Source organism: Schistocerca serialis, chromosome 4, assembly GCF_023864345.2.
Source record: "Schistocerca serialis cubense isolate TAMUIC-IGC-003099 chromosome 4, iqSchSeri2.2, whole genome shotgun sequence".
Classification (NCBI taxonomy): Eukaryota; Metazoa; Arthropoda; class Insecta; order Orthoptera; family Acrididae; genus Schistocerca; species Schistocerca serialis.
The window spans coordinates 827331096-827345239 of NC_064641.1; the positions used below are offsets into that span (position 1 = coordinate 827331096).

General features: G+C 39.5%; 1 protein-coding gene across 1 annotated transcript in view; it reads right to left on the minus strand.

The window, feature by feature from the left end:
- The window catches only part of LOC126473432 (uncharacterized), a 114694-nt gene that overhangs the window by 20781 nt on the left and 79769 nt on the right, over window positions 1–14144 (minus strand). The window lies entirely within an intron of this gene.

Here is a 14144-nt window from a genome sequence, read left to right on the forward strand (position 1 = left end):
AGCGCTCTTCTGTTCCTTTATCACTTTCCTCACATGTGCTTTCGCAGATCTGAAGGCATCAAGGTCTTCTTTTTGAAGTTCCACAGAGCTGCTCGCCTGACCCTGATTGCGACCGCTGACTGTACTGCATCCAATTTTCCCTTTGTATGATCCATCTGTATGGTCTCCTATCAGCCACCGTCCTAATCGGCAGACAGATCCTCACTGGGAAGTGGTCTTTAGAATGTAAATCTGTAGGCACTTCCCACTGAACTGAGTCTACAATGACTGGGGAACAAAAACTACGGTCAGTGGCTGAAAAAGACCCTGTAGCTGTGCATACAGAAGGCAGATATTCTCAGAATAAACAACTCGCTCAATCATCTGACCCCTGGAGCAAGCGGCAGCCGAGCCCCACAGCACATTGTGTGCACTGAAGTCCCCCATGTGGAGGCATGGGTGTGGGAGCGCCCGGGAGAGTTCTGCAAGTGCATCTGCATCCAAAGCATCACAAGGTGGAAGATGCAAGGAACATACTGTGATAAATAGTGTGCTAGAACTTTGATGGAAACCACTTGTATGCTCTTGGTAAGAGCGACAGGAGAGGCGTAACCTCTATCATCAATGAAAACAGCCACTCCACCTTTAGCTAGTTGTATCATCCTTCCTGTATGGGTTGTAAACCCATAATGCAGGTGTGTCAGTGACTTTAAGATACATTTCTTGTAAGCAGACCCAGAATAGTTTCTCCTGGACCAGGAGCTGTAATTCTTCCAAATGTGAACAACATCCATTTAGATTCCACTGTAACACAGAAGTCCCTGTGGCACTCGTTCAGCGAAGGTTGTTCACATCTTTCTCCCTCGGAGGTGGTGACTTACTGGGGAGGTCAGGGGGAAATTTAGCCATTTCCCGACCCTCAGGTTCCTTCGATCGGAAGTCCATATCCTCAAGAGCATAGATCCCATCAGAGAGGGAGAGAGCTCACCCAACTGAACAAATAACTACTACTTTTTTGGACCTGGAAATACTATTCGAAGGACATTTTGTTGTTGCTTGGGTTACGGGGACAGCTTAGTTGGCTTCTGATGGTGGGCAGTGGTATGTGGCTTAGGTGGTAAGGCCGTTGCTGAGGGTTCCTGAATGACTTCTGTTTCAAGTGGAGCGTTTCCCCCCACAGGTGCACAGAAAAGAGCATGTGATTGTACTTTAATCTGTGGTCTGAGTTTGTGTGGAGGTGTCACACTTGGCGATAGGCGTTTTAAGGGCAAGTGGAAAAGAAGTACAAAAAACCGGAGGTTGCATAGCTTTGAAAGCTTTCTTAGCTTCACCAAAGGGTATGTGTCTCTTGACTTTCAACCTCTTAATTTTCCTCTTTTCTCATTGTAAACCACAATTTCTGCTCCACACTGGGTGGTCCCTGGAGCAGTTCACACAATCCAATGCCTTGTGAATATAAAAAGGGGAGACCTTCTCAAAGGTTCCCCCGGTTGCTTGATTACAATTAAAGTGTTATGGCACACTAATGCCCTGTGACTATGATTCTGAGACTACTTTTTGCGAGGACTGACCAACCGAGCTCTCCTTGATGAGTGGGAATCAGTACTACCTGACAGTATACCCACTCCATCAGGAGTAATAGTTTGATGAGACCATTCCACGAGACACTAGGGAAACAGGCATCGAACCAGGCAGAGCCCTGCCTGCCTGAGCAAGCCTTATACACAAATGGAGGGTGGCAGGTGCCCCAGAGATTGTTCACTACAGACTGTTTTATATCAACACCCATTCACCTCATCAGCATGTAATGCACCTTGAGACTGAGGGATTTTTTTTATACAGGGTGTTACAAAAAGGTACGGCCAAACTTTCAGGAAACATTCCTTACACACAAATAAAGAAAAGATGTTATGTGGACATGTGTCCGGAAACACTTAATTTCCATGTTAGAGCTCATTTTAGTTTCGTCAGTATGTACTGTACTTCCTCGATTGACCGCCAGTTGGCCCAATTGAAGGAAGGTAATGTTGACTTCGGTGCTTGTGTTGACATGCGACTCATTGCTCTACAGCACTAGCATCAAGCACATCAGTACGTAGCATCAACAGGTTAGTGTTCATCACGAACGTGGTTTTGCAGTCAGTGCAATGTTTACAAATGCGGAGTTGGCAGATGCCCATTTGATGTATGGATTAGCACGGGGCAATAGCCATGGCGCGGTACGTTTGTATCGAGACAGATTTCCAGAACGAAGGTGTCCCGACAGGAAGACGTTCGAAGCAATTGATCGGCATCTTAGGGAGCACGGAACATTCCAGCCGCGACTGGGGAAGACCTAGAACGACTAGGACACCTGCAATGGACGAGGCAATTCTTCGTGCAGTTGACGATAACCCTAATGTCAGCGTCAGAACAGTTGCTGCTGTACAAGGTAACGTTGACCACGTCACTGTATGGAGAGTGCTACGGGAGAACCAGTTGTTTCCGTACCACGTACAGCGTGTGCAGGCACTATCAGCAGCTGATTGGCCTCCACGGGTACACTTCTGCGAATGGTTCATCCAACAATGTGTCAATCCTCATTTCAGTGCAAATGTTCTCTTTACGGATGAGGCTTCATTCCAACGTGATGAAATTGTAAATTTTCACAATCAACATGTGTGGGTTAACGAGAATCCGCACGCAGTTGTGCAATCACGTCATCAACACAGATTTTCTGTGAACGTCTGGGCAGGCATTGTTGGTGATGTCTTGATTGGGCCCCATGTTCTTCCACTTACGCTCAATGGAGCACATTATCATGATTTCATACAGGATACTCTACCTGTGCTGCTAGAAGATGTGCCTTTACAAGTACGACACAACATGTGGTTCATGCACGATGGAGCTTCTGCACATTTCAGTCGAAGTGTTGGTACGCTTGTCAACAACAGATTCGGTGACCAATAGATTGGTAGAGGCGGACCAATTCCATGGCCTCCACGCTCTCCTGACCTCAACGCTCTTGACTTTCATTTATGGGGGCATTTGAAAGCTCTTGTCTACGCAACCCTGGTACCAGATGTAGAGACTGTTCGTGCTCGTATAACCCTGGTACCAGATGTAGAGACTGTTCGTGCTCGTATTGTGGACGGCTGTGATACAATACGCCACTCTCCAGGGCTGCATCAGCGCACCAGGGATTCCATGCGAGGGAGGGTGGATGCATGTATCCTCTCTAACGGAGGACATTTTGAACATTTCCTGTAACAAAGTGTTTGAAGTCACGCTCGTACGTTCTGTTGCTGTGTGTTTCCATTCCATGGTTAATGTGATTTGAAGAGAAGTAATAAAATGAGCTCTAACATGGAAAGTAAGCGTTTCCGGACACATGCCCACATAACATGTTTTCTTTCTTTGTGTGTGAGGAATGTTTCCTGAAAGTTTGGCCGTACCTTTTTGTAACACCCTTTAGAGGCGTGTACCTTCCTCACACTCCAGGCAGTGAAGCCAAGGCTCCAGTTCTCCGAAACACACAACATTCCACTGCTGCGCCACATGCTGGTCACTAGAGCTCGCCCAGAGCTTACAGTGACAGGGGGATGGTAGCGCTTACCAGTCTCCAGCTGATGAACCCTGGGGTCGCCAACCATACTCAGCAAACGAATGCTGAGCACGTGAGGGGACAGGCCCACCTAGGCATGGGATACCTGTTTCAGGGTGCGCGCACACACACACACACACACACACACACACACACACACACACACACGCACTCCGTCTCAACCTCCCTTCATGATGGTGGCAATGGGACAGTCTACTGGCATGGGGATGCCAGCGTCTCCACCATTCGTGCTGTGCTCGACCAGGCCTCCTGATGGGGTCACCACTGAGCTGATGGCACTAGATCTGTCAACAAAGAATTCTCCCCCTACATTTGCCCCCTCCCCCCTCCCTCCTCCACTAACAGTGGCAAAGACCATGACATTTACAGCCCTAGGTGCAGATTTCAGAGGGAAGGGATTTAATCTCCCAGCCAGTGGATGATATTGATAGTGGCTTGGAGGCATTACAGTTCAGGAATGAGCAGTGCCACCAGAGGTAAAGACAGTGTGTCACTTGGACTCATTCGCTCACAACAATGGGCTAAGCAAGCAGCTGCAGCTCAGTCTAGTACAGAACACTGTGTGTGCATAATGAAGTAAGTCTAGCCTCTATGCAGATACCGACCCTGCTAGGGACTTGGAACTTCAGGTTACCACCATTGGCATTCCTTCAACTGTCAGATCAGGGCGAACTTGGCTTTGTTTACAGATTACACAGCTCATATCAGGGGTGAACACAAAAATTACAGCGTTATTGTTTTGTCTTTGGATTTTGTATACCCGCACCCATCCCTTCCTCTCACCATTCAAACTGTTTAAGGGCTGAGAAATGTACACCAATCATGTTGCCTCTTAACTGCTGTACAGCTGCAGACATTTACCAGTCTGGTTTTTATTTAAAATGTGCACCATTTAAAATAATGTGCCTATTCCTATATTTGTGATGAAAAACTTATAACTCAGTAAGCTTGGACACGTTTTCTCTCTATCAGCTGGAGTTAATCACCATATACACTATAACTACATATTAAATGGTTTTGTTCTACATTTGTACATCAGGTGGCTGAAATTTGTACAATAAGCTGGTCATCTGGTTTCTTTCTTTCTTGCTCGTATTCATTACATTACTTCACCTTGTCTAGTTGTTTGCAATAAATTTTCATGTAGTAAGTTTTCTCTATTCCCTTTCTTTTCTGTATAAATTATGTTAACATTACCACTGTCAGTTTTGGTAAATATCTTTCCTATCTGTTTGGGTCAGCACACATTCTGCAGCCCATCTACGTAACTCTACAAGAACGATAGGAACTGTATTCACCTAGTGAAAAAGTTCAGGTTAACGAGTCAGTTTGATAAGCAGTGTTGCAAATTTACTGTACATGATTGCTTCTGACAGAATATCTCAAATATCAAATTAAGGTCAGAATAAAAGTGAGACAACTGCCTGAAATCTCACTGTCATCCCATCTTACTCCTGATTATTTTGGTCCATATTTTCAAAGGCAGATTCTATAAACAAATGTTATTAGAATTTATTTAAATTATTTTTTACTATTATCAATTCTCATTCTTCACATTCTCTCTAGATAGTATGGTAGAAAGAAAATGTGGTGATTTTGCCATACAGTGTAATGAGATCTTAAAAATAGCTTAATCTGGGTTAATTTCTACGGGCGCTATCTACACCTACATACATTCACTGCAAATCATTGTTGGGTGCATGGCAGAGGTACTGAGATAGCATAGTGTCTCATGTTAGGGTTCCTTTCCATTCCAACTGTGTATGTACTGTGGGAAGAATGAATGTTTAAACGTGCTTGAGCATGCTCTTATTAATTCTAATCTTGCCTTCACGATCACTGCAAGAGCAGTATAAATGGTGTTGAAGAATACAATTTATCCTTCGCTTAATACTGGTGCTTGAAACTTTGGAAGTAGACTTTTGCAGGATAACTGGCATCTATCTTCAAGAGCCTCCAATTCAGGTCTCTCATCATTTTCGTAATGCTCACTCATGAGTCAGATAAATTTGTAACCATTCATGCTGCTCTTCTTTATATACATTCAATTCCCCAGTTAGTTGTATCTGGTATGGATGACACACAACTGATTAAAAAGTCATTTGTAAGCAGTCTTCCTTTGTAGACTGATTGCATTTTACCAATTGCCTACCAATAAACTGAAGTCTGTCGCCTGTCTTATGACTGGGCCTACGTAATCATTCCGTTTCATTTACCTACAATTTTTTACACACACTTACTTGTATAAATTACTGTAACTGATTTTAATTGAGTTACTGATATTCTAGTCATAGGATACTCCTTTTCTGTGTTTCATGAAGTGTGAAGTTTTGCTGAACATTTAAAACAAGCAATCTGTTTTCTCCAGCATGAAGGGCTATTTATTCTGTAATAAAACATGGACCATTGTATTCTAGCCATCAGTAGTTAGATTATTATTATTATTATTATTATTATTATTATTATTATTATTATCTTCACTTTCTCAGACGTTAAGTCCGGTTAAAAATGGAGTGACGCGGACCTTGAGCAAGCGTCACTTACTTTTAACTGTACGGTATGTGTTATATTGCATTTAGGAACTTTCGGGTAATTGAACATGTATCAATAATTACGGATTTCTGTAGCTGTATATATATGTTTGGATGTAGCTGTATTGCATTGATGTACTGGTGGATATTGTGTGGTATGACTCCTGTAGTTGATAGTATAATTGGTATGATGTCAACTTTATCCCGATTCCACATGTCTTTGACTTCCTCAGCCAGTTGGATGTATTTTTCTATTTTTTCTCCTGTTTTCTTTTGTATATTTGTTGTATTGGGTATGGATATTTCGATTAGTTGTGTTAATTTCTTCTTTCTATTGGTGAGTATGATGTCAGGTTTGTTATGTGGCGTTGTTTTATCTGTTATAATGGTTCTGTTCCAGTATAATTTGTATTCATCATTCTCCAGTACATTTTGTGGTGTATACTTGTATGTAGGAATGTGTTGTTTTAAAAGTTTATGTTGTAAGTCAAGCTGTTGATGTATTATTTTTGCGACATTGTCATGTCTTCTGGGGTATTCTGTATTTGCTAGTATTGTACATCCGCTTGTGATGTGATCTACTGTTTCTATTTGTTGTTTACAAAGTCTGCATTTATCCGTTGTGGTATTGGGATCTTTAATAATATGCTTGCTGTAATACCTGGTGTTTATTGTTTGATCCTGTATTGCAATCATGAATCCTTCCGTCTCACTGTATATATTGCCTTTTCTTAGCCATGTGTTGGATGCGTCTTTATCGATGTGTGGCTGTGTTACATGATACGGGTGCTTGCCATGTAGTGTTTTCATTTTCCAATTTACTTTCTTCATGTCTGTTGATGTTATGTGATCTAAAGGGTTGTAGAAGTGGTTATGAAATTGCAGTGGTGTAGCCGATGTATTTATATGAGTGATTGCCTTATGTATTTTGCTAGTTTCTGCTCGTTCTAGAAAGAATTTTCTTAAATTGTCTACCTGTCCATAATGTAGGTTTTTTATGTCGATAAATCCCCTTCCTCCTTCCTTTCTGCTTAATGTGAATCTTCCTGTTGCTGAATGTATGTGATGTATTCTATATTTGTGGCATTGTGATCGTGTTAGTGTATTGAGTGCTTCTAGGTCTGTGTTACTCCATTTCACTACTCCGAATGAGTAGGTCAATATTGGTATGGCATAGGTATTTATAGCTTTTGTCTTGTTTCTTGCTGTCAATTCTGTTTTCAGTATTTTTGTTAGTCTTTGTCTATATTTTTCTTTTAGTTCTTCTTTGATATTTGTATTATCTATTCCTATTTTTTGTCTGTATCCTAGATATTTATAGGCATCCGTTTTTTCCATCGCTTCTATGCAGTCGCTGTGGTTATCCAATATGTAATCTTCTTGTTTAGTATGTTTTCCCTTGACTATGCTATTTTTCTTACATTTGTCTGTTCCAAAAGCCATACTTATATCATTGCTGAATCCTTCTGTTATCTTTAGTAATTGGTTGAGTTGTTGATTTGTTGCTGCCTGTAGTTTTAGATCATCCATGTATAGCAAATGTGTGATTTTGTGTGGGTATGTTCCAGTAATATTGTATCCATAATTTGTATTATTTAGCATGTTGGATAGTGGGTTCAGAGCAAGGCAGAACCAGAAAGGACTTAATGAGTCTCCTTGGTATATTCCACGCTTAATCTGTATTGGCTGTGATGTGATATTATTTGAATTTGTTTGGATATTAAGTGTGGTTTTCCAATTTTTCATTACTATGTTTAGGAACTGTATCAATTTAGGATCTACTTTGTATATTTCCAATATTTGTAGTAACCATGAGTGGGGTACACTATCAAAAGCTTTTTGGTAATCAATGTATGCGTAGTGTAGCGACCTTTGTTTAGTTTTAGCTTGATATGTCACCTCTGTATCTATTATCAGTTGCTCTTTACATCCTCGTGCTCCTTTGCAACAGCCTTTTTGTTCTTCATTTATAATTTTGTTCTGTGTTGTATGTGTCATTAATTTCTGTTTAATGACTGAAGTTAATATTTTGTATATTGTTGGTAGGCATGTTATGGGGCGATATTTAGCTGGGTTTGCTGTGTCTGCTTGATCTTTAGGTTTCAGATATGTTATTCCGTGTGTAAGTGTATCAGGGAATGTGTATGGGTCTGCAATGTAACTGTTAAATAATTTAGTTAGATGTGAATGTGTTGAGGTGAACTTCTTTAGCCAGTAATTTGCTATTTTACCATTTCCAGGGGCTTTCCAATTGTGTGTAGAATTAATTGCTCGGGTGACTTCATGTTGCAAAATTATCACTTCAGGCATTTGTGGTATCATCTTGTATGTGTCTGTTTCTGCTTGTATCCACCGTGCATGCCTGTTACGTTGTACCGGGTTTGACCATATGTTGCTCCAGAAGTGTTCCATGTCTGTTATGTTTGGTGGATTGTCTATTTTAATGTGTGTGTTATCTATTGTTTGGTAAAATCTCTTTTGGTTTGTGTTGAATGTTTGGTTTTGTTTCCTTCTATTTTCACTTTTTTTGTATCTTCTAAGTCGTTTGGCCAATGCTTGTAATTTCTGCTTCTTTTCATCTAATTGCTCTATTGCTTCTTGTTGTGAGATTTTACCTAACCTTTTTCGTTTTTTGTGTGATATTTCATTTCTTATAAATTGTGTTAGCTGTCTGATGTCTTTTCTCAGTTTTTCTATTCTGATCTGTAGCCTGTGTTGCCATGCTGGTTTTGTGGGTTTCTTCTGTGTATTGGTTTGTTCTGATCTCTGCCTAGTGTGTATATTTAGTGTAGTGAGTGCTCCTATATAAACCAGTAGTTGTAACTCTTCCATAGTTGTATTTTCATTTATTTTGTTGTGTATGATTGTGTTGATAGTTTTTATTGTTGTTTCGACTTGTGGGTTATTTGGCGGTCTATGCAAGAATGGTCTGATGTCTGTATTTGTGTCTTTGTATTCTATATATGTCAGCTGAAATTTCTCTTCTATATCTAACACGTGTGTCTCTTCGTGTTCTATTTGTGCTTGTTCTGATGGCTGTCTTAAGATTTCGTTTTCCTCCGATTGTTTAATTGATGCGTGTTGGTCTTTGTTTGTTTGCTCTGGGATGTTTGAGTCCATTACTGCATTTTCTTCTTCTTCTGATTGCACATTATTTTGTTCCAGTATTTGTTGTACTTGTTGTTTGATGTTTTCTAATTCTGACTGGGGTATCCTGTTATTTTTTATTATTACACGGATCTGATCAGCTAGTCGTTGTTCTGTTAAAAATTTTAATTCCGGGTATCTGGTAATAAATGTTGTGTATACTTGTGATCTGTATCCAGTTGTGTTGGTTCCTAGGTTTGTTCCTTGGTAATAACAGAACATGAGGTGTCGATTAACTTCATCTGACCATCTCATCCTCTGTCTTTGTTTTCCTTCTAGGGTGGTTGCAGGAAGCATATCCTGCAAAACACCTCTATTTGGATTTAAATCATTTTCCAGTTGGCTAGCAGTGTCGTTACCATTGTGGGCGGGCATAGGGTTCAAGCGTCGTCCCCGACCATGACGGCGCTTGTCCGAGGCTTCTTTAGTTCTGTCCTGAACCAAGTAATCACACTAAAAGGGGGTTTAGCCCTGTTAGTGGTTTGTTCTTTTCGTCGCCTTTTACGACTGGCAGAACATACCGGAGGCCTATTCTTTTCCCGGGCCTCCACGGGGATTATTATTATTATTATCATTATCATTATCATTATTATTATCATCATCATCATCATCATCATCATCATCATCATCATCATCATCTTTCCTTTCTCAGACCTTAGGTCTGGTTAAAAATGGAAAGTGAAACGGACCTTGATCAAGTGTGACTTCCTTTTAACTGTACGGTATATGTTACATTGCATTTAGGAACTTTCGGGTAATTGAACATGTATCAATAATTACAGATTTCTGTAGTTGTATATATAAGTTTGGATGTAGCTGTATTGCGTTGATGTACTGGTGGATATTGCATGATAGGACTCCCGGAGTTGATAGTATAATTGGTATAATGCCAACTTTATCCTGATGCCACATATCCTTGACTTCTTCAGCCAGTTGGATGTATTTTTCAATTTTTTCTCCTGTTTTCTTCTGTATATTTGTTGTATTGGGTATGGATATTTCGATTAGTTGCGTTAATTTCTTCTTTTTATTGGTGAGTATGATGTCAGGTTTGTTATGTGGTGGTGTTTTATCTGTTATAATGGTTCTGTTCCAGTATAATTTGTATTCATCATTCTCCAGTACATTTTGTGGTGCATACTTTTATGTGGGAACGTGTTGTTTTATTAGTTTATGTTGTATGGCAAGTTCTTGATGTATTATTTTTGCTACATTGCCATGTCTTCTGGGGTATTCTGTGTATGCTAGTATTGTACATCCGCTTGTGATATGATCTACTGTTTCTATTTGTTGTTTGAAAAGTCTGCATTTATCTGCTGTGGTATTGGGATCTTTAATAATATGCTTGCTGTAATATCTGGTGTTTATTGTTTGATCCTGTATTGCAATCATGAATCCTTCCGTCTCACTGCATATATTGCCTTTTCTTAGCCATGTGTTGGATGTGTCTTGATCGATGTGTGGCTGTGTTAGATGATACGGGCGCTTGCCATGTAGTGTTTTCTTTTTCCAATTTACTTTCTTCGTATCTGTTGATGTTATGTGATCTAAAGAGTTGTAGAAAAGGTTATGAAATTGCAGTGGTGTAGCCGATGTATTTATATGAGTGATTGCTTTGTGTGTTTTGCTAGTTTCTGCTCATTCTATAAAGACTTTTCTTAAATTTTCTACTTGCTCATAACGTAGGTTTTTTATGTCGATAAATCCTCTTCCTCCTTCCTTTCTGCTTAATGTGAATCCTTCTGTTGCTGAATGTATGTGATGTATTTTATATTTGTGGCACTGTGGTCGTGTAAGTGTATTGAGTGCTTCTAGGTCTGTGTTACTCCATTTCAATACTCCAAATAAGTAGGTCAATATTGGTATATCGTAAGTATTTATAGCTTTTGTCTTGTTTCTTGCTGTCAATTCTGTTTTCAGTATTTTTGTTAGTCTTTGTCTATATTTTTCTTTTAGTTCTTCTTTAATATTTGTATTATCTATTCCTATTTTTTGTCTGTATCCTAGATATTTATAGGCATACGTTTTTTCCATCGCTTCTATGCAGTCGCTGTGGTTATCCAATATGTAATCTTCTTGTTTAGTGTATTTTCCCTTGACTATGCTACTTTTCTTACATTTGTCTGTTCCAAAAGCCATATTTATATCATTGCTGAATACTTCTGTTATGTTATCTTTAGTAATTGGTTGAGTTGTTGATTTGTTGCTGCCAGTAGTTTGAGATCATCCATGTATAGCAAATGTGTGATTTTGTGTGGGTATGTTCCAGTAATATTGTATCCATAATTTGTATTATTTAGGATGTTGGATAGTGGGTTCAGAGCAAGGCAGAACCAGAAAGGACTTAATGAGTCTCCTTGGTATATTCCACGCTTAATCTGTATTGGCTGTGATGTGATATTATTTGAATTTGTTTGGATATTAAGTGCGGTTTTCCAATTTTTCATTACTATGTTTAGGAACTGTATCAATTTAGGATCTACTTTGTATATTTCCAATATTTGTAGTAACCATGAGTGGGGTACACTATCAAAAGCTTTTTGGTAATCAATGTATGCGTAGTGTAGCGACCTTTGTTTAGTTTTAGCTTGATATGTCACCTCTGTATCTATTATCAGTTGCTCTTTACATCCTCGTGCTCCTTTGCAACAGCCTTTTTGTTCTTCATTTATAATTTTGTTCTGTGTTGTATGTGTCATTAATTTCTGTTTAATGACTGAAGTTAATATTTTGTATATTGTTGGTAGGCATGTTATGGGGCGATATTTAGCTGGGTTTGCTGTGTCTGCTTGACCTTTAGGTTTCAGATAAGTTATTCCATGCGTAAGTGTATCAGGAAATGTGTATGGGTCAGCAATGTAACTGTTAAATAATTTAGTTAGATGTGAATGTGTTGAGGTGAATTTCTTTAGCCAGAAATTTGCTATTTTATCTTTTCCAGGGGCTTTCCAATTGTGAGTAGAATTAATTGCTCGAGTGACTTCATGTTGCAAAATTATCACTTCAGGCATTTGTGGTATCATCTTGTATGTGTCAGTTTCTGCTTGTATCCACCATGCATGCCTGTTATGTTGTACCGGGTTTGACCACATGTTGCTCCAGAAGTGTTCCATGTCTGTTATGTTTGGTGGATTGTCTATTTTAATGTATGTGTTATCTATTGTCTGGTAAAATTTCTTTTGGTTTGTGTTGAATGTTTGGTTTTGTTTCCTTCTATTTTCACTTTTTTTTGCTTATTCACTTATTATTATTATTATTATTATTATTGGGTTGCAGAAGTGTATCTGCTACTAACTTCAAGAGTCGAACAGAGATTATTTTCTAAAATAAAAAGTACCCTTAGCACGGTTCTTTCATTTGTACCTCTAACATATGAAGTAATCAGAAGGAAAATTACATGCCTCAATGACTTGGTGATCATTTGGAGAGTACAAAGTCACTGCTTTATCAAAACTACAATTTTAGCACTTATCTCACAAGAGAAAACATTTTGTTCAGATAGTGATATGAGCATTGGAACACCATGTATTCTTAATGCAAGTCCTTTGACTTGACATATGCATCACCACGCTTTGTTCAAATAAATGTAATGCCAGCTACTACAACAACAAGCAAACAAATAAATAATAGAACATGTGCCATGCCACTTTCACTAGCAAAGTAAACAAATCACTGTGTTACACCACTCTCGAAAAGTTTTGTATCCCACAAAATTTTATGTTGGATTGAAGAGAGTTTTTTTTAAAATTATATCATTCTGGAAACATCCCCCAGGCTGTGGCTAAGCCATGTCTCCGCTATATCCTTTCTTTCAGGAGTGCTAGTTCTGCAAGGTTCGCAGGAGAGCTTCTGTAAAGTTTGGAAGGTAGGAGACGAGGTACTGGCAGAAGTAAAGCTGTGAGTACCGGGTGTGAGTCGTGCTTCGGTAGCTCAGTTGGTAGAGCACTTGCCCGCGAAAGGCAAAGGTCCCGAGTTCGAGTCTCGGTCAGGCACACAGTTTTAATCTGCCAGGAAGTTTCATATCAGCACACACTCCACTGCAGAGTGAAAATCTCATTCTAATAAGTGTTCTTCTTTTGTGTTTCTTTCCTGTTGTTGTTGTTGTTGGTTGTTTTTTGGGGAAGGAGACCAGACAGCGTGGTCATCGGTCTCATCGGATTAGGGAAGGATGGGGAAAGAAGTCGGCCGTGCCCTTTCAGAGGAACCATCCCGGCATTTGCCTGGAGTGATTTAGGGAAATCACGGAAAACCTAAATCAGGATGGCCGTTTCCTGTTGTCCATTCATGTCTTTGTTTATGGACATTATTTAATGAACAAATACAGGTCACTCATTGGCAATGATCCAATTAAGAAGCTTATGCTCATTTACTTGTGATGCAAGGCTTTTGTTGTATTGTACTTCGCAATAAAACAGTGGAGACCACAAGACAGGTACATAAAATAATAAATGTTACCTCAATGTAAACATATTACTGTCTAAAGCAAAGGGGAAAAAAAATACTGCTTGCCAGATGCATGACTTGAACACTGAGCTCCACAGGCTAAAGTTGTGTGATGCATCCAGAGTCACACCGACATGAATACTTGACTTGGGATGGGATGATCAGGTGCGACAGACTGATAGGCTCAACCGCTACACATGCAGTGCAGTACGTCATCTGGTGATCTCACATGTTCAACATTTGTCATCCACTTTTAGGGTATTTCCTGACATTTGCAACTCTGTGTATCTTATATTAAATTACTTGTTTCAGCATCATCTACGTTGCTTCCAACATTTTTTAACAGTAATAAGAATCACCCTGCATACATTCCAAACTCAAGCTTTCTATGTCAACCCAAGAATCACAAAGCTGCCAATAAGGTTCAATGGACACAGAAT